Below are 24,967 nucleotides of genomic sequence, written 5' to 3'. Positions count from 1 at the left end.
CTGCCGTTTTGTCCCTTATCCTGCTGGCTGCTTCATTCATCTGCAAATACCAGTTGCATCCCACCCCCACCTCCTCCATCTCCATTCTGATCCTCTCTCACCCTGTGTCTCCACCGATCTCTCTTTCTCTCTGCTCAATCATATAATGGCAGGTGACCACTATGGGACTTTTCGCTCACTGGCAGTTTTTGGAGCTCCCAGAGGAAAGCCCAATATTGGGGGAAAATCGTGATCGTGCACACACATTCAAGCACGATGTGGGGAATGTGTGAAAACGCGAGACAGGAGAACTTTGTGAGGCTGCGTTCAGGGAGTGACGTCTTGTTGTGTCCATTAACCCCCCAGTGTAGCACAAGTTGACGTTACATTTTACATCTACTGTTTTGCGTCAGATCTCTGCGTTTCCGACCGCTTCATTTCCCAAAGAAAGAGAGGAAGATAAGAGACGAGCAAGACAGTCACTGTGCTCTGTTGTTAGGCAAACATTCAGCTGTCCCCCAAACTCCTGGGCAGTTCAGAGCTTGTTTTTGGTGTTTTAGAGGGAGTGATGTGTCCTGTTTCCTGTACGGGACTCTGACACACAACGCCTCAAAACTGACTGACAAGTCTGATCGCCGGTCCCATGATTGGCCACCGCAACGTGACTTTGGGTTGCGTTTCTCCAAAAGTTGAGTCGTCCCCTTTTGCGGCAAAGAGCCTCAACGCAGTAACCCCATTCAAAACGAATGTCAACACCTGCGTTGTTTTGACAGCTGACACAGGCTGTGTGAATGCCCACCAAGTCTTAGCTTAACTTTCAGTCTTCTCCTTTGTCTTTCTCTTCCACATTTACCTCTCATCTCTCCCTCTTCATCCCGTGACTTCCTTCCCCAACTAATTCACTGCAGGCCTATTAAGCATACTGATGGTGAATGTAAAGTGTGTGTGTGTATGTGGAGGCATCTCATTTACTTCCTGCCTCCATATGCCGGGTCGATGCTTGTAAGATACCTGTGACTGAGCCCGTTTCCCATCTAGCCTTGATCGCTGAGCAGCACCTAACATCTGTTGAGACCAGGGACAGTGCAGATGTACATTACATTCAAATAGAAAGTACCCTGAAAAAGTAATGGTGGCAGGCTGATTGCATTCATTTCATCAATACTAGTGCTAATTTGCAGCTATTTCTAGATTTAATCTCTATCGTACTTCTAAAATCAGAAGTCACTATTCCTCTCAATCTTCTTGTATGCTCCTGGCCGATGCCACTAGATATTGTTTGCTAAACTGGAGGTGTGTCGTCCAGACTGTCAGGTGATTTGATTCGACAAAAGACCCTATCAGGTTGATCTGCCCCCAGCCTCTCTGCCAAGATTTATATCGTCCCTGAGATACGCAGGCAGCAAGACTGCTGAAAGCTCCTGTCTGGTGATAAACTGGGGTGTGAACAGGCAGCTTAAGCAGAGCAAGGAAACGTTACATTTGTCTTGAAATAACCAGACCTACGATGGGGCATCGAGAAGCGGTTCCAACTTGGAATTGTATCAAAAAATCAAATTACAATGGAATCATTTTTTTTAATAGAATTGTTTTGAAAGAAATAGTTTATAATCCGATCTCGGCTCCAAATTTAACACGCCCAAGTTTTGGTTTGCATAACGGCCACCTTACTTCCAGGTGCTGTTGTGTTGCAGCCATGAAGAACATGAAGCAGCGCTCTAAAGTGTGGCTTTACGTTGAAAAAGCCCAGTAAAACTGTAAGCCATGATTAAATTATAATATGATTTCCTCTTATCTGGGAAATAAGCATGTTTTCAAGCAAGAATTGATTACAAACGGAAGAATTGGGATTGGAATCAGAATGGTTCAAATCAAAACAATGCCCAACCAGACCTTAATCCATAGGTTTAAGGTCTGGTTAGTCCACACAACATTCTGGGATGGGAGAAAAACGCGCTTTTGTTTATTGGCATTTTTTGGTCTTGGGCGGAACAACGGTCCCTCAGCAAAACACCCATTGGAAGGAACTTGTTTTGGTGAAACGTGGACGTTCAAAAGTTGTTTTAGTTGAGCAACAGAAAACTCAGATTGGACAGATAGTCTGGCCAGCTGTCTGGATTTACCCTGCAGAGATCTGAGGAGCATTAACCATACTCCTAAGAAATCCACCGGAGTTTAGAACGCCAACACAGAGCAAGAGAAAGGTTAGGACATACAACGGACATCAGGCGCAATTTCCGGCAGCACCTGAACGATCCTGGAAGTAAAACGTCTTCGATATCATACTCATTTTACATTAGTCGATTTAAGATTTCCTTTCTGTAGACCCAAACAAAGATGGTAACAAAGCAGCCAGGCGGGCACAATAATCAAATGGCCAAAAGCAAATGACCAGGTGGCATGGCGAGTCTGGATGCTGACGTGAGCCAACTGTCAGTGCTTGCATTGAGAGGGAGCATTGAGAGCAAACTTAACATCATTGGGTCACATCATTTTCGAGGTATGCAGAGAGAAGTTTGGCGAGGTCAGTAGTAAAGAGCTCGCGGCCCCAGGCAAGGGAAGAAGAGAGAGAGAGAGAGAGAGAGAGAGAGATTGAACAGCTCATCAAAGCAAGGCGCCAGCTCCGTCAGAAGTGGAGGGAGGCTGCACCTCAGAAGCATTTCCTTGTTGAATGTAGAGGGGAAGATTTTCTTTTCTGTTCTGGCAAAGAGCCATTACCAACTTTCTCATGGCGAATGGATACATCGACACAGGCTGCCAGTAGGCTGGAATCCCTGGCTTTTAAGGATGCATTGAGCGCTCTTCTCTGATTTGGGATCAAATCCAGCGCTCCAGGAGAGAGAAGAGTGATTTGCATGTGGTGTGGTTAGACCTAGCCAATGCATGTGGCACAGTCCCACACGGGTTGATCGACTTCACCTTGGAGTTCTTCCACGTTCCGGGCTGTGTAAAGAATGCCATCTCCAGATACTTCACTCTAGAGGGATACACAACAGGATTGCAGAAACTAGAACGCAAAATTGCGATGGGATGGGCCATCTCCCCCATCCTGTTTGTGATGTCCTTTGAGGTAACCCTCATTGGGGCCAGGCAGGTAGTTGGAGGTATCAAATTACCATCTGGTGTGAGGCTTCTACCCCTGAGGAGCTACATGGACGACGTGACAAGCAGCATTCAAACGGCTCCTTGCACAACCAGGGTCCTCAGGCGTTTTGATGAACTTCACAAATGGGCAAGAAGGAAGGTCAAAATCAAGAAAAGGCATACCGCAAGGAAAGGCATACCGCAAGTCCAGGACAGCACTTGTCGCAGGAGGGGGAGCCCATTCCACGGCGAGACTAGATACCACTGCGAAGCCTGGGGAGGCAGTACACGACTTGTCAGACAGGCAGATTGGAAAGCTGACCAAACTGGCAAAGATTGAGCAGAGTCAACTGCCCGGGAAGCACAAGGTGTGGCGCTAACTTCTGTCTTCATCGCTCAGTTTAAAAGATTTCCGTCAGCAAGGCAGCGAGTTACCCGCTCCTCATTTGCATGCATCACTTAACTTTATGCTAATGAGGAGCGTCCAGTTCATCCAGTCAGCTGCGGCCATGTAGTCGTAGAAGGTTGTGGACTGTTCTCTTTGCTTGTCAGTGTCTGGTGGCAAGCCCACTAGCATGCGTTGCTGGGAAGCGGGGCGCTCCCAACTGTGAAAACAATGCGTATATGGACACATACTATAACAGATAGATATTGTCCCGTGTGGGGAATTATTTTTAGAATTTTAAACTATCTTTTTGTGCTCATCTATTCTCTCTTCTCCCCTCTCAGAGCACACACACACACACACACTATACTGATTACAATCAGCAGAGCAGAAAAGAGAGATAAGGGGAAGGAGGACAAGGGCAAAAAAGACAAACATCTGTGGTACAACAATAATACAGCAGGAGCAGAGAGATAACAAAAGTCGTATGTGACGACATTATTACAAATATGTAAAAGATGAAAAGATAAAGCAGCCCAAAATAGAATCTTTGCATTTAAGGAAGTACATGTCTTCCAGAATTTGCTAGATTTGGAGTTGTGGTAGTGTCATAATATAATATTTTGCAAAGAAGAATGCTAAAGTCCAAAAGCTAAAATGCATTAATAGACGTTGAACATGTTTCCAAATCTCGCTGGTACCTTTTACATCAAAAGATAAATAGGACCACAATTCATGATAAACACAAAAAGAAAACTCGCGAAAATTCAAAGTTCAAATATTTCATGCTTCATTACTTTATGTGTGCGATAAAAGGACACTTAGACATTTAGTATAGGTTTCTTTGGGATGGTATTTTATTGTCACTATATAAAGTGTTGTATTTAAGCTCCATCTATTAGAGCTGGGCAATATGGAGGAAATTAAATATTGCAATATTATAATACAGAACAGCATGTTTAGGATCACCAAAACACGGATAAATACACTTTAAAAAAAAAAACGAAAAATGATCTAACCAACAAAATGAACAAGAATTCACTTTACATAGCCCTAGTCTTATATGGTTTAACAGGAGTGAGGGGTGAACAGTGTTGAGATTAATAATAACATGCAACTTTCTGTATGGATTATAGTACATCTATTTCAGGTATTTTATTTGCTGAACCTTTAATATTTGGCAAAAAAAAACAACCTGATTTAACTGACAAAGCACATCATGGCTAGTTTTCTTTATGGCATTAGTTTTAGGTAAAAGTAGTCTGAAGCTTCCCATTAAGGCTTGCCTAGTATTGTGATAGTGCCCGCCATGTGTGTGTGTGTGTTAGCTGTGAGAATAAGTGTGTAGGTTTCCTAGAGACACTGCATTTTTCTTATATACTGGACCAGGCTATGTGTCTGTCTTTCATGATTATTTTGGTCAATATTGAAATCACAATTATTCAACATGATTACTCAATGAGTTTTGGAAAGATGTTACTAACTTAAAACACAGTGGAAAAAGTTAAGCCAACTGTGGAAATACCTACAACTGGGAAATTTCCCTTATTACTTTCCCCATTTGAACATTTTTGTCAGAGGGCACTTGCAAAACGTAATGTGCAAATTAATTGTTTTTCTCAATTATTCTGTTTTTGTGATCATTAGGAGCCAAAATTGGATAGAATAGTCAGCATGCAGCGGAACCCATTCCTAGTCTTAAGTGAAAGGGTGTTTTTGACTCCTTTGATGTTTTTTTCACACGCTTCTGAAGCACGTACACTTCTATTTGAAACAATACAGCCATCTACGCAGATTGTGTTTCACTCATATATACACTTAATACTGTGGTGCCTGAATGAATCCTGTACTCACACAGACGGAGGACTGATGATACTGCTGCTGCCCTGCTAACAGCATATATACACAACATACCTGCATCTTAAGCTCTGAACAAGCTAAAATTCATATCTATTTTTATATTCAGCCTAATTTAAAACATATTTTCAAATCTGGCGAATTGTTGTCACCGTTAAGGCTGAGAACAACCAGCTCAGCAGGTTATTTTAGGGATGTCAGAGACGCTTTTGGCTTCCTTTTTTTTTTTTTTTTTTTTATTACAGATCGGGGATCAGCATTCACCCCGTTCTCCGATTAATTGACATCAGCTTGTGGTGATCGCTGATTTAAACCACATACGCCTTTACCCACAAACGCACCGCAAGGCCGCCTGAATGCTGGCACTTTCAAACCAAGATGGCGCTCGGCCGCTCGCTCACCAGTGTCTTTTCGGAGAGTGTCTCTTAGCTTGCCAGCCCTTTGCAACAAGGACTCACTTGCTGCACTTTATATTTGCCCCATATTAAATGTTTTGTATTAAATAGTTTATTTTTTAGTTATTTTTGTAAACGCAAAAAATGTGCAGCTCTATTATGTAAGCCATTACAAGTTTTAAAATTGGTTTTTGCAGGTATTCAGTAGTTAAAAAATCAGATCGGGTCATCCCTAGTGTATCTCTTCACAGTTCGTGTTATCTTCTTTTTTTTCTCGCACAGGATCATAATCAAAAGGAACTGATAAGCAGTATCAATGAACTACCCGACTAATAAGCAAATCGAGAAGTTGTCCGAGAACTTTGTTCCAGATTTTTGATATCTCTGCTGCACAGGGGATGAGTCCTGTGGCTGCTGTCAGTGTTTTAGAGACTTTCCTTAGCCGTGACAAACTGGGACTGTAGTTCACACCGCAAATCTTAATGCTTAATTTGGATATTTTGCTCAGATCAGATTTTTTTTGTTTGGCTGTTCACACATACCTGTTAAAATGTGGCCTAGTTCAGATTCCAGTGTGAACTGCTTGTGGTTTCGAACTAACGGGCATGGGCGAAAGAACAATGACATCAGACGCGGCAAGGATTTTCGCTTTTATTTCAAAATGGAGCAGTTACGGTATGATCCTTATAGTTTTGATTGAATTCCACATATGTAAACATTAAGGGTCCGGTACACAGACGTCACAGTTTGGTATGAGTTCGGTACAATGGAGGGAAAAGCAGAACAAATATGCCAAAGGCAATTTATTTTTTATTGTTAATGTCTCAGGCTGTACCAGCCAGTGTCATACAGTCTCTCCATTGAGCTAGCTGCAACAGCCTAAAGTGTGGAAGATGTGAACCGTAAACAATAAGTACCCCACATCATCTCCAGACCCCATCTGGACTTTGTAAACAAAATAAGACAGTCAGCTATAAACTGAAATATAGCTGAAATTTTTTTTTTTTTTTTACTCGCTAAGGGGGTCTGAAAATTTGCTAAATCTAGCGACACCGTCACTAAGTTAGCAACACTCAGTGCTGCTATCTCAGACACACTTAAACTGCGTACATAGGTGGAGCTCGGCTACATACGGCGCGCCAATCTTCAGCAGAGTTTCAGCGCTAAGGCGGGGCTACAAATTAGGTGTCCCCGAAGAACCCGCTTATCTAGCAGTAGTTCCGCATTGCATTAGTTCATTTGCACGCAAATTGAGTTGGGCAGCATCCACATTTGGATACTGTCAAAACTCCCTCTTTTGCGGTATTACCGTGACTAATTAAAAATGATAACGTAAGGCTCAGACGGCGTCACCAAACTGTTCAGGAAGTGAAAACCAAACACTAATACTGAAACACATCTCCATCCCATAAGGGAAGAACCCCAAATGCTGCCAAACTGCAGAAGTCCTGTTCTTCGAGACCAGGTCACTCGGTGCTCGACTTTCCATCTTCCCAAACCCTCTCCCCCCCATTTCTCCTCCACACTTTCACGTGATATCAACAACACATAAGCATTTTTAAACATTAATTAAATCATATTTAATATTGAATCCTTGTCTCCTAAACAAGTGCATTCCTTTTTTTAATGGCGGCAATTAAACTGATATTGTTGTTATTTTTTAGACCCTGTGGTATACCGTATCACCGTATTACTGCCCAGTTTTATTTATTTTTATACCATGTATTCTCCTTGTAAATTCATGTACCGAACCGTGACACCCATGTCGTTTTGGATCAATTCGGATACCCCTAGTAAAATTGATACTAGTCGGTAAATTGCTGAAGAAAAAACAGTTTTTTCTCTATAATTTCTTGAAACTTTTTTACGTATTATTAACAATTATTTATCTTAAATCTAACTGTAAATAATATTTCGTAAAAGCATCAATTGTCAACTCTACAATATCGTCGCAATAAGGATATCGATGTATTTGGTCAAGAATATTGTGATGTCTGATTTTCTCCACATCACCCATGTGTATTGAATGTACAGTAAAGATGTTTTTTTGGCTTGAATTCATACACCTACTCAAACCTCTGGATGCATTTCCATTAGGGCTGCACGATGATGCGGAAATATACAATATGCGATAACGTTGTTCAATATTGCAATAACGATATTACTTGCAATAAGTAAACAGATATTAAAGTGTACCTAGTTCAGCATGTCTGCTGCTTTCAGTATTCTTCTAAAATACAACAAATTAGTTTTGAATTTATTTGCAACAAATAAAAGAAACTTTCTTTTATTGAACATTGAATTAAATACAAAGGGCACCACTAAAAAAGAATGACAGTTTCATTTTAAAGTGCAGTTTTTGTAGATAGTTTCTACTAAAAAAAAGTAACCTTTGAGTGTCTTTTGCGATATGTCGCAGCCTTTTGAGATATGTTTATTGAGCCAGTCTACATGGCGATTAAAATTGAAAAAATTATGGTTAATATGGTTAATCGTGCAGCCCTAATTTCCATGTATTCCAGTATTGCCACTGAAAATATTTTGATACTATGCTGTATTGATTTCTTTCCCCCACCTCTATGAGAAGTAGAGCTGGTCAGTATATTAGGATTTAATTATTCAATATTGGAAAAAATTGACTGACATTGCGACATATAATAATTTATTGATCCCCAGTGGGGAAATTACAATTTACACTCTGTTTTGTTTGTAATCACTACACACTGGCCTGAAATGTATGCTCAGGACCTATTCATGCACAAATGGAGAGACGTCCAAGGGAGTGGGCCACCAGCTGGACCAGCACCCTGAGCGGTATGGTTCCTTGCTCAAGGGCATCTGGCAGTGCACTGACATCTCTCAAGCTACCAATCTACACTTGTACTTTGGTCCGTACGAGTACTTGAACTGACCACCCTCCACCTCCCAACCTCCACTTCCCAACCCAACTCCCCAAGGACTGAGCCACTGCCGCCCCAGTTCTACCCCAATATGCGATATGGAAAAAGAAAAAAATAATTTGTTGAAGATGACATAAATAGCTCTATTTGGAAATAATAAATTATTCTTGACTACTGCTGTGATTATGAAGGGGAGTGCATCTACATAGAAGATAAAAATGAAAAAGGATCTTTTCTAATGTGAACCATTCTTTGTTGAACTTTGACTAGGCCTACTCTTCTGAAGTGATTTTTGGGAGGAAATTAGGTAAAAATACGCTGGTTAACTAGCATGACACTATTGTATTCATATAACACCACCAACCAGGGTAAAGTGGATGACAATGACTGCATGTTCCTTCCTCTAAATTTCAGGTTGTGGTAGAGTAGCGAGGCCAGCTCGTTAGTTTGATAAATTGATCAGACCTACATGTCACGCACACTAGCAACAAACTCTGTGTATCCAAGAACAATTAAATCAGTGGAAATGACGTTAGATCAGACACAGACTTCTGTAGTAGATTAGTGTTACGTTTCCAGTGTCGCGGCTCTGAACCGTAACGTTAGTTGGGACAGACGGAACCCTTGTTTCTTTAGGATAACTATATTAGCTTTAGCTCGGCTAGTAGCAGCTTTCTGCGGGGGAAAATGGCCGGGAGACGTTGTGATTATGTTGCAATAATCAGGCGATTTGTTCCGTATTTGCAGCGAACATGTCAGCGGCAGCTGCTTTCTACGGTACTTTTCTACACACAGGATGCCTCACTTCCCATAACGATAAACCCCGTCGGGCAACGTCACATACACACGTTGCCCACATGGCTACTTGTCTTAAAGGGGAAGGGTCAGACATTAATATCCGTGTTAAAGGAGAACGGTGAAAGTTTACTCTTCTATCAAGCAGCAAAAAGCAGTAGCGTCAACATTGCAACGTCCTGCGATGTGACTATTGTGCATGCGCACATCGCAATGTCAATGCTAAAACTCAATAACTTTCAGACCTATATACTAGATATTGTCTTAGATTTTGGAAATTGTCAAGTGGTGTCTTTTCCTGGTTTTAAAGGCTGCATTACAGTAAAGTGGCATTTTCTATTTACAATCTCAACGTGTAAATATATTGTAAACAACACCAATAGTCAACTACAATATCGTTGCGGTATCGTTATTGAGGTATTTGGGAAATAATATTGTGATATTTGATTTTATTGATTGCCCACTCTATTGACAAGTCTGTCTTAGTGAGGACTTTCCCCAGGTTAGTAGGGCTGGGCAATACATTATCATTATATTGACATGGATATATGAGGCTAGATATCGTCTTAAATTTTGGATATTGTATTGTCAGGATATGACACAAGCGTTGTCTTTTCTTGTATTTAAAGGCTGCATTTCAGTAAAGTGATGTCATTTTTTGAGATTACCATACCTACTAGCTGTTTTATAATTTGCCTTTAGCCACCTAGTCAATATATCCACATGTTATTTTTTTATCGAAACTTATTCCCATAGCATACATTGCGAAAGACGCATCTGTAAATCAAAACGCAAAATTTCACGTCAGAACTAGATACAAAGGCAAACGCATTACTAGAAGCCTGGAAATTGGATTTCCGTGCGATACGTGATCCTGTTGTACTTGTGTGATCGTGTAATATTGCGATATTGCTGTGCAAGGTAACCAGAATCAGAATCCGAAAGGAGTTAATTGCCACAGTATTTTCCCTACGTGGAATATTTGGCACCCATGCATTATTTTAGTCTCAACTCCACACCTGTAAAGCTTTGTGACTGCATCTTAGATGGTTGTGAATTTGAAATGCTATTGCACAGACCAAAATCCACAACAATATAAACTCCTGGCAAAGTACTAATATCCGCCTTTGTGATAGTTTCCGCTACACTAGGTGTCACATTTTGCCATTATCTCTCTCTCACACACACACACACACACACACAAATGTATGAATGTTTCACCAAAAGAAGTTCCTTCCTTAGGCTATTATGCAGAGGCACTGTTGCTCCGTCTGGCGCTTAGCACCGCCCAAAACGATTTTGATTGGTTTAAAGACATGCTAATAAACCAGAGCAAATTTTTCTCCCATTCCGTAATGCTGTTTGGACTAACCAGATCTTCTCATGCAGCGCTGTGGAGAAAGGTCTCTCAATGCGAGACTTGTAACGAAGCTCGACGCAAAAAAAGAAAAGAAAAGGTATTCGGGACCGCCCTAATTTCTTTCCATTTCCACTCAGCCACTTCATACACATTGGGCTGATTGAATATCAGAACGGCTAAATGCAACCGAGAAGCATTAGGGCTGGATCAAATCCACCTCACAAAGGTCCCGAGACCATCTCAGGGGGTTCCACGTAGCTTTTCCCGGAGACATAACTCTGAAATGTGATATGAGTGTGCCATGATGCAGATCCACTGTCTGCCAGGTTCATCACTAACATGATGAGAGAGGGGCAGACGCTGTAGAGGCTTGAGATAGAGACCAGCCTTTAAAAATGGAGGACAAAAAGGAATGCGCTAAATGACTATATTACAAATGCATTGTCTGTCTCTGAGGTGAGAGAGTGCTTCCATAAACTGAGTGGAATACACCCCACCCTCTCCCATCCTTTGTTCTTATCATTTTTCACTCCCATGATGGTCACAGGAAAGAATATAAATGTGCTACGCATACATATACAGACGTGTGTGTGTGTGTGTGTGTGTGTGTGTGTGTGTGTGTGTGTGTGGTAGGTTACTTCCTTAGGGGTTCTAGTGTTGCCTAACTCTTTTCCTTATGAACAAGAAAGAGGTGTACTTGACTGATAATTCCTTTTGACTTGTATTATAAATGGTTATTTGTTTCTTTTGCAGCTGTTCTTTATCTGGAATCTAAACGAGAGGTGAGGGTTTTATGGGTGTGGAACAGAGAAGTGAGCAGACAGCAGGCAGCACGCTCTTCAAAGAGACATATGGGGAATTTGTGGTCTAACATGGAGTGATATGTTTTAGGCTTCCTACTGACATACAGTCTTGATAAATGGCAGTATTGGCATCGGAAAGTCAGTGGCTTTCACCTTTTTTTTCAAAAGGAATAATGCAATTTCCCTATGCATTTAATCTCTTTCTGTGGGTTGTTGCGTCTTTTTGTAGTAGTGAGTGTGTGTCTCTTTTTGGTAATTTTTGTGTCCTTTGGGGTTGTTTTGGGTCTCTGCGGTCAATTGGCGTACCTTTGTGGTCAGTTTGCTTCTCTTTGTGGTTGTTCTGCGTAGGGCTGGGCTAGGGCTGCACAATTATGGCCAAAATGATAATCAAGATTATTTTGATCAAAATTTTGATCGGGATTATTCTCACGATTATTTGTTGATTTTAACCAAAACAAATGTTATCATCACATAGGCTATTTATAACTGCGAGAGGGAGTGTGTTGGACGCTACTCACAGAGAGACGGCTGACTCATTATGAACGGGTCCAGCACGGGTCGAATGGCGGATACACACGTCGTGTGTATGAAACGTCTGTATCTTCACTGCGCTGCATTTTTATGAACTATGATATTCTCGCCATGGGTCACATCTCTGGTCCAGGTCCAGGTCCAGCAGCTCCGTCTCACACGCTGTTACTCTACCAAGTGAAGTTAGTTGCATTCAATAACTTCTTCTGTGTTCTTCGTCGTGGCGGTCGCGATAGCAGTTACCCGCGGAAACACTGGTACAAATACAGGTTTGCCCATCATACTTAACAATATACAGCTGTGTTAATAACAATTAAAACTGTGGACAAATGTCAGAAGTGTGGACTGGCGGCCGCTGTGTGGCCGGGGGCGGAGAGTAAGACGAGAGAGAGTAGAAAGATCCAAAACAGGCACGGATTTACAGACAAAATGGGTCATATAACGCAAAATTAAATCATATCCATATAAACAGCATTGAAGCGGATGCGAGGACAATAGCACCGGTGCATCCTAGAGGAGCTAAAAGTTAACAGATGCTAATTAGCACCGACTAGCACTGGTCACTGCTGTTGTCTGAAAAACAACACACACGGAACAAAATGTTGCGTTTACTAGTAAACTGGTAAACCTCAAGACCGACGTATTACCGACTGCTATCTGTTGAGTTTTCCTCACGCTGCTCTGTCCTCTGGGACTGTCTACATCTTGAAACTAAACTGCACGGGGTGCAGTGAACTACTCTGACTCTGCACTGCTCATGAGCGGACGGTAGTAGCCGTAGATTGGCTTTGGAAGAAAAAAACAGAGCGTTCTACGAAATGACGCTTTAAAAAAAATAATCGCTCGATCACGCAAATTTGATCGGGAAAAGTCAAAATCGTGATCGCGATTAAAATTCGATTAATTATCAAGATCGCGATATGAGGCTAGATATGGTCTTAGATTTTGAATAAACAGAATGTCTTTTCTTTATCTGGTTTAATAGACTGCATCACAATAAAGTGATGCCATTTTCTAAACTTACCAGGCTGTTCTAGCTGTTACCTTTACCCACTAAGTCATTAAATAACATTTTGTTAAAGCACCAATAGTCCACCATACAATATTGTCGCAAGATCGACATTGAGGTATTTGGTCAAGAATGTTGTGATGGTGAATTTTCTAGTATTGCCCAGCCCTAGTTCTGCGTCTCTGTTTGGTTTTTTTAGTTACATTTATTCGGCTGAGGTTCTGCCCAAAACAGCTCTGGTGCTGCACGTAGCCCTTATAATGGCAAGGAAAACCCTGGTATAGACAAATAATGTCCAAGCATACCATGTGTTTTTTTCTACCCACGCCATATGTTTCTATTCATTGGGTTAATGTTTGAAAATTACAGTAGGCAGGCTGTCAGACGGAACTTCTTCCCTGGCGTCATTTCTGTCAGTGTCGGTCAGTGTTTCACACCCCGGTTTGTCTGCATTCTTGTTGGTTCAAATCCAAACTTAAGGAAATAAAACGGTAACAAACATGGACACTGTGGAATAGCTGGGTTGTGTTTGGCTCATTTCTTTATGAAAAAAAAGTTGACATCTTTGATGCTTAGGAAGCAATCTATTCACTCTCTCCATTCAGACAATTGCTTAAATGCAGTGGTGCAAACACAGGATTCACATTGTGTATTACTGAGCTGTGAACATCTCACAGCCAACAAAATCCTGAAGTGACACACAAGCTGTCGCAGCAAAGCGAGAACAAAATTGTCTGTGATCAAAAATGTTGTTATTCCTTCAGTCTTGCATTGCCAGACCTTCCTCCACAGCACTGCGGTGGAAGGTCTGGCTAGTCCACATAGCATTCCTTGGTGGGAGAAAAACATGCTCGAATTTATTGCCATTTCTTTAAACCAATCACAATCATCCTGGGCGGCTTTAATTTTTGTATAACTAAATACCAGAATGCCGAAAATTCAGTGTTTGACACACAAAATTTCAATTTAGCTCAAAAGTGAGCCGTTATTCCCCCCGTTGAACCCCCCCCCCCCAAAAAAAAACATGTTTTCTCCTTGTCCAAGTAAGATCGGAGAGACGAGTTCTATAAAGGGACTCCAGATATATAAGTGACGTACTAAATACAATTTTCACCATTCTTCTCATACGGTGAAATGATCTTGGTAATAACGTCCGCCTCCCATCAATGCCATAATCTCATTGGCTGCACATTATACCGTCAGTGTATTTGGGTCAAAGTTGAAAAGTGGATGGAAAGTTATTGATTAGGCTGTAGACACTAAATATCACCTGCCACATGCTTCCGTTCAGATATGATCAGTGTGTTTACATGCACTTACTAAACCAGTTTAAACGCAGGAAATCAATTAAGTTTACATGTATTTACACAAGCTGGTTACTCTAAATTAGTACTGTACGTACAGCGGGTCAGTAATCAGATTTCTCCATTACCACAACCATATTTTGGAACCATGGCTTACTGATTTGAGTGTATTTAGTGATACATGCTGTGATATGAGGCTTCCTAGTTTGACTGTGACAATTGCTGAGGTTCTGAGAGCAGCTTTTCCTTGAAAGAGTCTTAATTTTTCACATTGTCAACTTTTCTTCCCGGAGTCTGTCCTGAAGCCTGTGTTTAATTCTCCTTAAGTCTTGTTTTTGTCTGTCCAAAAACCCATAAGACAACGCAAAGCAGCATATCCTCACAATTGAGAAGCTGGAACCAAAGAATGTTTGCATTAGTTTAGTAATTTAGTTCCAGCTCTTGAATGCAAGCATGCACATACTGCACAATACTTACACGAGTCTTTAAAATCTTGATGAGTTGTACAATAGTTGCTGCCCGTATTTCAGTGATATCAAGAGTCTGTCTGCTAAAATGGGCTGAGAATTTGCCAAAATGATATACGGAGTGGCTTTGCTAAATTACATTTCAATGGCCACATGTCAAAGAAAGTTGTTTGACTGTGTAGTAGCATTTAAATTATCATGCTGGCATGTTTATTTGCAGAATAATGTGTTCGCATGCAGGTGGAATGCATGATGTGTTCTAAGGCCACACAGTTTTTTTTGCGTGTGTCTGTGTGTGTGTGTGTGTGTGTGTGTGTTTTCCCTGCACAATAATCATGCTAACAGCTGGCATACCATGCTAAATTAATTCATAGCCTTACTATCAAAGGCTGCATATCTGATGAGCAGGTGGCAGCTTGTACGGCAACCTCGGCCACAGTGTATGAATGTGTCTGAATGGTGAGTGTGTCCTGTATTTGTGTACTTGTGTACGTGTGTGTCCTGTAAGCGTTTTAGTCCTTAAGACGAGAAAAGAGCTATATAAATGCAGTCCATTTACGTTAGTCACTTAGACATCAATGTGTGGGAAAATAGGGTCCAAGTTGAAAACTTAAAAATGAATTAAATTAAAACAGAAGCAGTGGGCTTCTTACTAAAACATGATAACAAACTGACATAACATTTCTAATAAAGGCTGGGATCTTAGAAGCATGTTTCAAATGAAGGTTTTCTCTGTTCTAAAAAATGTTAAAGTCTATTTTGGCCTATTTGGATGCTTTATACAGACCTTACTGTACGTACACACCTCCGGCGACTTGAGCTTCAAAAGTTACCAGAAGTCATTAATTTTCAATGGAAGCTTCTCCCCCACGCAAGGAGATGCAAATCTGTCGGCGTTGCGTTTTGAGCGACCAGAGCGTCAGTCAAAACATTTTCAACGCGCAGCGGTTAACGCCAGCAACCAATCGGTATATAGACGTCCTTTACGATGGCTGATTCCGGAGAAACATACGATGCAAACTGTCGTTCCTACCAAAACAAACATTCTGAGGACAAGCTCATAATTGCTATTGGTGGGTTACCTATCGTTTATGAGACAACGTTGTTTGCGTATAGGGACCAGTTAACGTTACCTGTCTCTAAACGGTCCGCTCACAGGCAAGTTTTACATGGATCACTGGGTTAGTCTGGCGGCTCACTCTGCCTGCACGCCGCTGCGGCTCAGCAGCTTACGAGCGAGGTAACTGCTAACAGACATCGACGGGACCGATTAACAACACAAATTCCGTCATTTTATGTGTAATTTGTAAAAGGCTTCTAATGTCAGTGTGACGCTGTTCACTGGCTGCGTGTGCTTACCCATGGTTGACAGAGAACGTCGCCACGTCAGAGCGGCAGAAGCATCAAAAAGTCGGCGGCGGGGTGTACGTACTGTTTGTGGTCCCCTAATACCATATCTGAAGTCTCTTTTATCTTTTATATAGACGTAAGTGGTCCCCTAATACTGTATCTGAAGTCTCTTTTATATAGACCTTAGTGGTCCCCTAAGACCATATGTGAAGTCTCTTTCCCAAAATTCAGTCTTGGTGCAGAATTACAGCCAATAGAGCCAGTCCCACAATGAACTCTTAGTAGTGCCATTTCTGAGTCTGTTAGAGGGGAGGGGGGGGGGGGGGGGCAAAGAGGACCAAAGGCAGGCTGGGGGAACTCATATTAATGTTAAAAAACCTCAAAGTGACATTTTCATTCTATGGGACCTTATTGGGTATAGGTACATTTTTAATCATTTTGCAGTGGGATAATTTCAATATTGAGTGGGTTTTAATACTATTTAAGTATTTTTTTGAATAGGAGCTTAATTAGCCTTTCTGTCCACCTCTCCATTCCCACCACTCCTCATCTGTCCTTGTCCAAGACCCTCCTCCTATTCATACCTTAAAAAAATGTTGTCTGGTAGTCCGCCAGCAACAGTGTTGCTAACTAACCTTTTTCGGAGAAGGGTAGAGGAGCTATTAGCACCGCCTGCACTAGGCTTCTATTCCCTAGTTACTTTATTGCACAGTGAGCCCAACTAATGCCTACCTAAACTAGAAGACTTTGAACAGACTTTAAAAAGACTAAAGACTGACATCATCTCACATCTAAAGACAATCCTCTCACATCTAAAGTTAAAAACTGTCATTAACTGTAAAGACTGGGAATCTTGCAGGGTCACACATTTCAAGACTGTAACTAGATTTGTTTAACAAAGCTATGAAAGGTAACCAAGCTAGCCGCGTTAGCTTGTTACATAAGGGGATAATGGATTTTCTGTTCTGCCGTACATGCAGCTGAATGGCGGCGGTACCTGGAGATCCGCATTCATCCGCTGGTAAAGCTCCCGTTGGATGACACGCTTCAGAAGGGTTGAAAGACTGACTCAAACTGAGTTTTATAACCATCTTACACCCAACAATTGAGACAACTAGAGCACCCCAACTCTAGCAAGAGTCTCCGGGTTACATTCCATTACATTACACGTCATTTAGCACACGCTTTTATCCAAAGCAACTTACGATTGCCCTATATATCAGAGGTCGCGCCTGTGGAGCACCTATGGGTTAAGTGTCTGGTTCAGGGACACTTTGGTTGATTTGATTGATTCCAATGGGAATTGAACACAGATCTCCCACACCAAAGGCATGCGTCATATCCATTGCGCCATCACCACGCCATTCATTCTGATACTGGAAATGAGTTTGCAACAGTCGAATCGGTGGCAAAGTCGTTTGGTGTAAGGTCGGCATTAATGCCAACCAAAGTTATTTGTTCTTGTAATTATGTTTAAGTACAAGCTTAGTTAAATGGGATTTAATCAGAGCAACCTAAATTAAATTTAACTACATTTTTAACTACATTTCTTTTTACTAGTTTCATTCTGGACAGAGGGAGAGCACTCTGTTCAGGTGTAGAATTAATACCTTTTACCCTTAATTAACCCTGAATTCACTGTATAATTAACCTAAAATGCACAGTGCTTCCTTCACTTGGCTCTGATAAAGTGCTCCAGATTTGGTCTCGGACGTGATTTTTCTGGGAAAGCTCTCCAGGGATTGTCCTGACGGCTCTGAACAAGCTAGATACAAAAACAGCTTCAGACATTTCAGCTGGAGATTTGATTCTTAGGGGGGTCATCAAAGCTGAAGGGTTAATGAAGTTGCACTCTGAATGTAAGCATTGTCAAAATAGAACGTGTGTGTGTGTGTGTGTGTGTGTGTGTGTGTGTGTGTGTGTGTGTGTGCACAGTACAGATGTCCAATCAGCAGGAGGCCCCGAGATAACATCAGATTAGAGAAAGGCAGAGATGCTAGGGCAGAAAAACACTGCAGTGGTGTGGATGTTTGCCAGAGCTGTCTTTCATCGTTTGTCTGTTTGATTGATTTTTGATGCGAGCCAAGTAGTGCTATGTGAGTGAAAGGCTATAGAAATGACTTGACGTTAGCGATGGAACTCCACTTTCTTTTATGTTTCTCCATGGTGGATGCATGATATGTAGGGCTGGGCAAGATATCGATATCATATCTATATCGGGATATGAGACAAGAAATCATCTTAGATTTGGGATATCGTAATATCTTTGGATGGTAAGTGTTTTTTCCTAGTTTGTAGGCTGCAGTTAAGTGATGTCATTTTCTAAACTTACCAGACTGTTAAAGCAACTCTATTATTTGTCTTTAACCACATAGCCATTATATTTAAACAATGGATGATTAGTTATCTAAAATCTAATTGTGGAATAGGTATTTGGTCAATAATATTGTTATATCTGATCTTTTTACCAGTATAGATGTCCGTTTTAAAGATATGTGACAGTTTGTGGCAGGGCTACGGCCAATGCTACAAGCAGCAATCTGACAGTTTTGTAGTTTTCTCACCATAACAATTGTTTGGCTCCTCTGTCTGGTAGTAGTTTGCCCAACACAGTGAGCACAGTGCCATTTCGTTTTTTTACTTTGACTACAGTAGTTCTCCTTCGAGCGTGACACACAGTGAGGAGGTTTCTGTTGGTTGCAATCTGCAACTTCACAGCTAGATGCTAGTGCTGTTGGAATGAATTCTAGGAATCAAATATATGTAATTGAAACGGTAAAAAAATGCTGAAATGTGTTTTTTATGTTGCACTTCTTTGCCTTGGCATGTTAAAACAAAATGCTTTCATTACATCACATCTGATGAAGAATAAAGTTAGCGGGATTGATCAACACAAGGCATTGTGAGATCTTAAACTGCGTTCCACTTGTACTGAAAGGTGAACGTTGGAAACAGGCTCCCCTGACCTCGGATATCCGAGCTCGGAACTCGTACAGCATCAAGGTAGCCCGAGCGAAAATTCCAACATGGCTGCCCGTGGCATCAGCAGTAGTGAAAAGTGTAGTAACATACAGTTTATCAGCTCTTCTGTCTTATTTGTTTCTCATTAAATCAGTCGTACATACAGTGATGTCTGACTTCTGTCTGTGGACATGTTGTTACGCTATGTGTTGTAATCCACTGGCATTGCTAACAATGGCTAATGGCTCTCCCTCTCCCCCTTTTCTTTAAAAACGGTCCTATTAACTAAAGCCCAAAAATCCAGAAAAAGTTCTTTCAAAAAATAAAACAGAACAATGTTCAACACATTCAAAGTAATTTAGTTTTGAGCACAAAAATAACAACGCTGGGCTACCCCATGATTGAATTCACATACACAACCATTTGAAGCTACAGCAGCTATCTAGCACACCTCGCTGTCTCTCCATATGTGACATAAAGTTAAAACTGGGACTAAAACTTCAGAACATTTCACACTAACTGTAGGGCCGCTTATTTATGTGAAAAAATAACAATAACAATCAAGAATATTTTGGTTAATAATGAACGATTATTTAACCCAATTCCTCAATGACATACAAAAAGGTTTATTGAGCATTTATTAAACTTAAAAAAACTTTGAAACAGTTAAACAAATCAACAGTAAAACACCTAGAACTGTGAAGTTTCCCTTAATACTTTCTTGTTTTAACTTCAAGACAAGTTAATAAAAATAGGAATTTACTTGCAATGTGCGTAATAATAATTTGTTTTCGATTACTCTGTTTTTGTTATTGTTAGCAGCCTAAATCACAATCCCAATTAAAATTTCAATGGATTGGCCCGCCCTAACCAACAGTTTTTACATTCAACATAAAGGATCCTTCACATTATGTGTTTATTAATACCAATTGGCAGAGGTGGGTAGAGTAGCCAAAAATTGTACTCAAGTAAAAGTACTGTTACTTCAGAATAATTTGACTCAAGTAAAAGTAAAAGTAGTCATCCAAATAATTACTTGAGTAAGAGTAAAAAAGTACTTGATGAAAAAACTACTCAAGTAGTGAGTAACTGTTGAGTAACGTCTGATTTGTTTAACACAAGCATCAATCAGACAGAAATACAAAATAATCATATTTAGGCAAATTATAGTTCATCCAATCAATAAAATAAATTTAAATGTATTTATTAATTACAAATTAGCTTACTTGAGAGACTTGTCACATCAAATTTGGATGGATACTGCATGTGCAAAACATACTGTATGTAACCTAAAAGACAAACAGCCACCTCTCCACAGCAAAAACTAAAACTACCGCTACGTCTCCTCAGCTTAGATGTTGAGTTTTTGAACGCTCACATGTCCGTTTGTTTGGTCGACACAGAAGACGCCGCATGACGGAGCTGCTGTTTTGCACTTTTCCTAAGGTAACCATGCTTTCACTATGAGGCCGAGGGGGGGGTCCTCCTGGTCTGCGTTGCCTTGGCGACGTTTAAATGTGACGTCTTTGCTTTTCTACGACTGTAAAGCTAACTTCTTTATATGTCTATGGGCTAACCTATCCCGCTGCTGAAACGAGTACGGTCACGTGACTGGACAGCGACGTGTGATTGGTTAAGCACAGTCACGTGGTAGAGCCTTCAGCGGAAGTCTCTCTCTCTCTCTGTCAAAATAAAACATTAAAATGAGACGTACGCTGGGGTAAAAACAATGAAGCGTAGTAACGAGTAACGAGCTCATTGTAGCCTAATGTAGCGGAGTAAGAGTACAGTTTATTTTTCACTAATCTACTCAAGTAAAAGTAAAAGTATAGTGATTTAAAACTACTCCTAGAAGTACAATTTTTTCAAAAACTTACTCAAGTAAATGTAACGGAGTAAATGTAACTCGTTACTACCCACCTCTGCCAATTGGGAAGTTTTCAGTCCACATGAGTAGTTTTCAGAGTGTATGCTGACATTGGTATAGCTCCTGTCCCTGCAGGCACAGGGAGGATGGTCACCAGCTAAACTGGGTCATTTGGAACACCAACACCTCAACCAATTATGGCCAATTAATCCTACTCTCTTCGCTCTGGATCTCTCTATTTAACTGGCCTGTTCTGCTCCATTTGACAAGCATTCACTGTGACAGCTGATGTACCATTTCTTTCTCTTATTTCTCTCTTCTTTCTCTCTCTCACAAACGCACACACTCACACACACACACACACACACACACACACAGCAGCTAGCATTATTTGTAAGTGCTCCAGTGCTCAACAAGAAGAGCAGCTTAAAAACACACTGACAGAGAACTCTACAGGGTAATGGAATCACAAGGAAACCGCCACCAAAACTAATAACAAAAAGGGTTGTGAGAAGTTCACCCCAGGAGGTAAAAATTGTGGGGGTTTTTTCTTTGTTTTTTCCTAATTTGTGTTTTTTTGTGCTTTAAAGAAAGCTAAATACTTTGTATTTTGACCCTCATTTCTATAAACAATAAACTTATACTCACCAAGTGCACATTGGGAAGGCATCATCAAGGTTTGGCAAATTGAGCAAGCATGTACATGTTCATGTTCACAAGAACCCTCTTCTTGATCCTCAAAGTCTGTGCACCTTACTAGACAATAGTGACACATGGACAACATACCACAGGCAGAAACATCACCTCAAGGCCTTCCATTTTCTGTGCATTTGTTCCATACTGGGTGTATGCCGGAGGGACCAAGTGCCAAACTCTGTCACATTAGAGAATTCTGGCTCCAGTGACCTGTACACCATCCTTTGTGAACGCCACCTCCGATGGGCTGGGCGTGTTTATGGAATGAATGACACTCGCCTCCCTAAAATCTTGTGAAATGGCGAGCTGGCAAATGCCCCCGGCAATCATGGTCACCCCGCTACGTTTTAAAGACGTCATTAAGAAGGACTTTAAGGTCTTCTCCATCAACCTGAACAACTGGGAGGCACTTGCAAGTAGAGCCCGAACGATATTAGGTATTTCCCGATTTATCAGCATTTATAATGACAGATTAAATACAATTTTCTTTACATGTTCATTCATCAGAATCATTTAGAATGACAAAAAAAATTATTCAGATAAATGAATGAATAAAAAAATAAAAAACGGACTGTCGGCCATGTTATTGCGTTGCATAGTTTGTCCACCAGAGGGAGCTCTACAATGTCCCTGTTGGCAACACTGATGTTTTTTTTTGTTGATGTGATTTGTTTAAGTTTCATAAAAATATATATATATATATATATATATATATATATATATATATATATATCGGCATATCAAATTTAAAAAAACAACAACATTCATATCCGTATCGGCCTTAAAAATCCTTTATTGTTCGGGCTCTACTTGCAATTGACAGATCCAATTGGCGCGCAGCAATTGAAAAACGTCCGCAGGAACTCTTAGAAGGCCTAAAAGTCTTTCCTGAAAGAGAGACGCTCAAAACGGGAAGCAGTTCATGACTGAACGGCCTTAAGGACACACCAAGCTATTAGCTCAGATCAGGGAACACTGCACAATTGTTAAATAGAAGTCCAACATGTGAAGAAACCGGTTAGACAAACTATCAATGACCCAAACTGTGTGTTGAAAAAATCCATTGCAATTTGGAGACTAAAGCTGGGTTATATGGTGAAAATGTCACAATATTTTGGACCATATACAATCTATGTCGATACTGTCGCAAAATGTAGGGTTGACTATTGGTGCTGTCACGAAACATTAGCGTAACACAATGAGATATTTGGTAATTAATCACCAATAATGTGAACACAAGACAAAGTGGTGAATCAAAAAACAGATAGTAGGTATTGTAACTTCAGAAAATAACATTAGTTTACAAACACAACACTTATATCACGATATCCAAAATCTAAGACGATATCTAGCCTCAAATATCGATATATTGCCCAGCCCCACCCACTTACTGTGCTTGTGCACAAAGCACATCAATCACTGCATGCAAATGCAATGATTTATTATAAGTGACACTACATGTGTCACTTTCAGTTTTTACCTACAAATAAAGTCACTTAGGAGTCCATCCTAGTGGCCTGTCCTATTTTTACAGACAGGTTGTGGAACGTTGAAATAATGAAGTTAAATTAATGTGTAAATGACTTTTGCTGTGTAAACTCAAACGAATACTACTATAATTCTAAAAAATCTAATTCTCATCCCCCTTATAAAATGACCATAAGATGGTATGGTATGATCATGAAGTCGCCCCAAAATAAACTTGAATGGAAGACGCCATCTTTCCTCTCTGAGCTCTTCCATCTCATTTCAACTAGAGTCCAACCGATAAAGGATTTTTAAGGCCGATTCGATACAAATATTTGGTTATTTAAAAATCCGATATTCCGATATATCCAGAAACGCGTTGGAAAACAAAAAACAGATTTCCCTATAATTAGTTATTTGTAGTTATAATTATATTATATTATAAATGCAGATACCGATTGATCAGGAAATGGCTAATATTGGCCAATAATATTGACCCGCCAATATATTGGTGAGGCTCTAATTTCAACAAGCTAAATTACTTAAATGAGGCATTTCATCATGTATAGGTGGTGCTACAAATGTTTACTGACTTGCTCCCGGAAGGCAGCAACAATTTAACTTTAAGTCTTATAGGAGGTGCATCTTGAGTATTGGAAATTACTTGTTTGGCTGCGGTTGCACTTTATTCCCTCTGTGATGCATCAACTGTCAGGACTGTGGTCTCCCCCTGGTCCAGAGGAAGAGGAGAGGATGTAGCCGTTAAGCTATGCTGTCAACACTGCTCAGGTCTAAGTGGATCATTAGAATTAGATGCACTTCAGCCACACCTCAGTCACTGATTAGCTCTTTAAAAGATGCAGCTCAGCAGATCTTATTCCTGTGTTCAGCAGGGATAGACTGTCAGTGGATCTCAAAGAAAGCTGCTTCACTCAGATTAACACCCAGATTAGTGTGTTAATGTTTGGACTATCTCGCATTGGTCACTAAGCGTGTCTATGCTGTGTGTGTGCTAAAACAGACACCTAAACACACGGGGTGAAAAGAGGATCTGCAGCAATGTGCAGTACAACAAAAATATGGTAATTTTAGAAAATGTAACCAATGTAAACCTATTCTCGTACAATCTCAAAGTATAATTATGAACCTGAAAATGTGCATAATATGAGCGCTTTAAGCTTCGTACAGGAGGAACCTTGTAATGTCCTTGATGCTCCTCACTATCTGCATTTCCATGCATTCATTATTTTAAGGGATAGTTTTAGACTTTGTGTTTTTTTATTCTAGTCTAGTATCACTGCCGGCTAAATAATAAAAGTCTGCCAGAAAAAAGCACGCATGTCTTATCAGTAAAATAACCTCCACAAGACAATACCTAATCCCTGATTCTCCCCCTCATGATGTTGTTTAGAAGAAAAAACACATTGCCTTCAACATTATATTGTCTGATAAGAAATCCTCTGGTTGCAGTGTTGTTTAGCAGTCTTTGTCAGCATCACCTCATCCTCTGCTGTCGCTGCATCCTCCTCTGTTAAAGTTGAACTGACATGCAGGTATCCACCCACTCTCTGCCTGCCAACAGTTAGTCATTCTTATCCGTCAACAACTGGTCTAAAGACTTTAACCACACAGCACAATGAAGCCAGAAAACACGCAGGCTGTGTGGTTGCTGTTAAAATGTGCATTTTTTACAGTAACTGTGTGTGTGTGTGTGTGTGTGTGTGTGTGTGTGTGTGTGTGTGTGTGTGTGTGTGTGT

At 40.6% G+C, this 24,967-nt stretch overlaps 1 protein-coding gene and 2 long non-coding RNA genes across 3 annotated transcripts in view; 2 read left to right on the top strand and 1 right to left on the bottom strand.

Annotated features, from left to right (window-relative positions):
- Positions 1–4,675, top strand: part of LOC117950577 — a 16,360-nt gene extending 11,685 nt beyond the window's left edge. The window contains exon 3 of the long non-coding RNA XR_004657946.1: positions 4,403–4,675. This is a non-coding gene — a long non-coding RNA (uncharacterized LOC117950577). The remainder of the gene's footprint in view (positions 1–4,402) is intronic.
- Positions 1–15,734, bottom strand: part of LOC117950575 — a 16,904-nt gene extending 1,170 nt beyond the window's left edge. Inside the window, exons 1-2 of the long non-coding RNA XR_004657944.1 lie at positions 15,657–15,734; positions 14,584–14,586 (exon numbers count right to left, since the gene is read on the bottom strand). This is a non-coding gene — a long non-coding RNA (uncharacterized LOC117950575). The remainder of the gene's footprint in view (positions 1–14,583; positions 14,587–15,656) is intronic.
- arhgap39 (Rho GTPase activating protein 39) overlaps positions 1–24,967 on the top strand; it is an 85,865-nt gene that overhangs the window by 27,339 nt on the left and 33,559 nt on the right. The window lies entirely within an intron of this gene.

The sequence above is a fragment of the Etheostoma cragini genome, chromosome 9, assembly GCF_013103735.1.
Source record: "Etheostoma cragini isolate CJK2018 chromosome 9, CSU_Ecrag_1.0, whole genome shotgun sequence".
In the NCBI taxonomy this organism is placed as follows: Eukaryota; Metazoa; Chordata; class Actinopteri; order Perciformes; family Percidae; genus Etheostoma; species Etheostoma cragini.
The sequence above is the reverse complement of the archived record's forward strand: the minus strand, read 5'-3'. Positions and strand labels throughout refer to the sequence as shown.